Here is a 3,665-nt window from a genome sequence, read left to right as displayed (position 1 = left end):
GGGCGTGCATTCCACGTTTGTAAAGACAATGGTTTTGACAACTTGTCAGTGCTCATGAAAAGTTTTAATAGTGACTAAGATATCCGTTTAATGATTTGAGTAGGCCTATCTATCATCACTAATATATTGTCAAAGACTAAACAAAATAAGTCACGTAATGACAGTGCATGCAAAAGAAAAAACTAAACAAAAAAAAAACGATTATCACAATGCACGTTTTCATTTTTAGAATAATGAAATGCTGCTTACCTACATGTTTTAGGTGTGAAGAAACTTGTTAGATTAGCTGAACGCTTCGTTTCGGGTTGGTTGATACACCACCACCCCACCCCCGTTTGATTTGGTTATGAATTACGAGTTCGGGGTAAAATATTTTATGACAATTTAAATGTGCACTTGATATTAAGCTATAGCTAATCTGTAAGCACTAGTATTGAGTAACTTACTGATATTCAATTCTAAGTTCGTGAAAAGACATTCCCATATAATAATAAGAAAAACCAAGAAAACATATAATAATTAGGATCTATTTTGCCTAAAGAAAAAGAAAAAGCTCATGTCCTACACCACTGCGTTTTCATATTGAAATATTATTACGATGCTGATTAAACTTGAAAAATATAAATTTATAAATTTGTTTGAAATCTGTTATCCCTTCTGGTATAACCTGATGGGACAAGCTTTCGACTCGGAACCTGTGATTCTCGGGTTCGAATCCGATTACCGAACATGCTTGCCCTTTCTTGGCGGGGCGTTATAAAATAAGAGTCAATCTTACTATTAGATTAGTTGGTGGTGGGTGGTGTTGGCTATTTGATTTCCACTTAGTATAACATCTGTAAATTAGCGAAGATTTGCGCAGATAACCCTTAAGGTTTTGCTGAATTCAACAAAAGAAACAAACTGTCATAAATACTTTTCTTTTTCAAAGAGAGAAGAAACTAGATTTTACTGAAGCCAAGCATGTTATCGCTATTATCTATTGTATAAAAGCTATTTTTTATTTTGTTTACTTCTCCTGGAAATGCTAGGATTCTGGATTTTACTTTTGTATTTATTGTGTTTTTTTCACCCACACTTTGTATACGTTGATACAAAATCATAAAAACCCTATAACCCGAGCGCTTTCGAAAGGTGAACCTTTCTTCTTCAGTCGCCCCTGAAGAAGAAATGTACACCTTTCGAAATGCCCCTGAAGAAGAAAGGTTCAACTTTCGAAAGCACTCGGGGTTTGTGGTTTTTATCGTTTTATAACAAGACTTCTTGAACATACGTGTTTTTCTGACATCATGATTTTATACTTTGAAATATTTTGCATTTGTCATTTTGAGTTCTATTTTAGCGCCGTCTCGTGACATTTATAGTGAGTGATATCTACTAGTATGGTTATTTTAGGATAGGCAAGTTTGTAGTAAAATTGATAACAGATGGCAATTTCTTTAGATATTTGGACAAGTGACACTATTTGTTTATTAGATTCAATACTTTTACGGTGTGGTCTGAAACGCTAAATATTTCGTAAGGCTAGCCTAATTTCGTAATTGGACAGTGAATCACGTATTTCTGTTTTAATATCTTCGTATTTTTAATTTTAGTAGAACACACCCTTCCTGTTGCACAGTGTTACTGCTACTCAGTCACTAAGTCTTGGTTCAATATAGTTATAAAAAGTTGAATCATCAAACTTTTTTATTATTATCAGGCCTTCAACTCTTTCTTGTCTCTACACGCCTACAACAGTACAAGTAGAATTAGGGAGTTTGAGGTAATGAATTATAAATTGTAAGTATTCCTATTAATTTTGTTTGTGTTAATTGTTGTTAATATTCCAATTTCCATGAGACATAAATGAAAGCAGAAATCACATGTAAGTATAATTTACTTTGTTACACAACATGCGGATTATTCATTTGTCATAAGTTTATAACTTATAAATTATTTAATTTTGTGTACACTCACAAAATCATGGTAAGTGTACATACTAGACCTATAGTTGTTTTTTTAGGTAAGTGGATTATGCAGCAGTAGTAATATTATCAGTAATCTATTAATTATGGACAGTGAGAAACTATTTAGTTTTTCAAGCTATCTCTGTACATGTACCTCTGAAATATAATAAATATTTAAATTTACCATTTATTTTCAAGGAAGTAATCTATTCTCCTTTTAAAGTTAAACTTAAAATCATGGGTGCAAGAGTACTGAAGTGATTAAACAATTAAGAACTTATTCAACGACTCCTGTTCTATAATAGTTGACACTTACCTATGTAATGGTCACTAATCCCAAAAATTCTTAATTCTGCAAGGAATCATTTTAAAATATATCCCATAATGCCTAAAATGAACAATACTTTTCTCAGCATTGCACTCATAGCTTTAAGGTTTTGTAAAGTGCCAGCCTCCACTTTGCAAACAGTGACTCATTACATAAGCTAATCTCCATACTGTAAAAATAAAAGTTTTAACAGTAATTAGTGCTTAATTATCCTGTCTTTTCTATACCTTTAGTTAAACATGAGTTCTCTTCTCCAACTGTCTTCAGAATATAGCAGAAAGAAATAGAAAAACTTTAACCCATTGATCCCCCTTAATCATGAACTTCAGTAAGATCTCCTATTAACACTCTTCCCTCCTGAGAAAATATGTTAAGAAATTTTAACCTTATCTCTACAGTCTACAAGGTAAGCTTTGCAGTCACAGAATCATGTTAGTAACCCTCCCCAGATGAGGTCTAACTTATCCTTTGTATAAAAAGGTAATTAATTGTTTGGCTTATAATCAATATGCTATAATTAAGTTAGATCCTAACAATAATAAGTAAAATTATATTAACTTTACTACTAGCAATAAAGCATTGCTTTGATTAGAGTGGCCTATCTACTTCAAGAAAAATATATTTTTATGGCAAAAGATTGCTTTAATTTAGTTTAAATTGTTTCACTCAATCTATTGGAAAATGTATGTCATTTGGATGTCAGTAGATAATGTAAAAAGTTAAGTAATTTTTAATTTATGTTCTGCCCTTGAAGTTATTTATTTCACCATTATTTAATACCTGAGATATCATGCACTGTTATAAGTTATTTAATTCTTCTGCTAAAGTTCCACACTTCATTCCATTCAGAATTCTCTCAATGTGAGAGGTTGTGGCATAAATTCTAGCACTTGAGTTTAAAAATTGTTGAAATGTGAATTTTGTATCAATAGATCCTCAGATAGGTATATCATTCTCTACTTGTCAGGCTATTAAAGTAGTATTTCCTTTCATTTCCTAGGGATAAAAAGTGGTCATTTGGCCTTCCAATTTTAAACTGTCACCCTACTCTAAACTACATAAAGGAAACCCTTTTCTTATATTCAAACTTGAACTCCAAAATACTCAATCAACTTCTTAAACTTCATAATTGTAGCTTCTACCACTTTTAAAGGCAAATTCCGTTAAAGAAATGGGAACTGCCTTAACTGGAGTTGTTAAAGTTTTCAATAATTATATCCAAGATAATATTTAAAGACCACAAGGGACCTGTTGGTCCATCGAGGCTGTCCCATCTATGTAGAAAGAAGAATCCAGCTCTAATCATTTGAATATTTATTAGGTCTTCCCTTTAACTCCTTTCAGTTTAATGCATTCACCACATGTGAAGACAAGAATGATAAGGGCTG

At 32.0% G+C, this 3,665-nt stretch overlaps 1 protein-coding gene across 4 annotated transcripts in view; it reads left to right on the top strand.

The window, feature by feature from the left end:
* Positions 1–1,353: 1,353 nt before the first annotated feature.
* LOC106457836 (GTP-binding protein Rit1-like) overlaps positions 1,354–3,665 on the top strand; it is a 31,858-nt gene continuing 29,546 nt past the window's right edge. For 2 of the 4 annotated variants that reach the window (XR_002610259.1, XM_013917286.2), the window contains exon 1: positions 1,354–1,765. The gene's annotated coding sequence lies outside the window, so the exon portion shown is untranslated. Of the gene's footprint in view, positions 1,783–3,665 lie in introns of all 4 variants that reach the window. The other 2 variants (XM_013917285.2, XM_013917288.2) reach the window with 2 other exon arrangements.

The sequence above is a fragment of the Limulus polyphemus genome, unplaced genomic scaffold, assembly GCF_000517525.1.
Source record: "Limulus polyphemus unplaced genomic scaffold, Limulus_polyphemus-2.1.2 Scaffold379, whole genome shotgun sequence".
Lineage (NCBI taxonomy): Eukaryota > Metazoa > Arthropoda > Merostomata > Xiphosura > Limulidae > Limulus > Limulus polyphemus.
The sequence above is the reverse complement of the archived record's forward strand: the minus strand, read 5'-3'. Positions and strand labels throughout refer to the sequence as shown.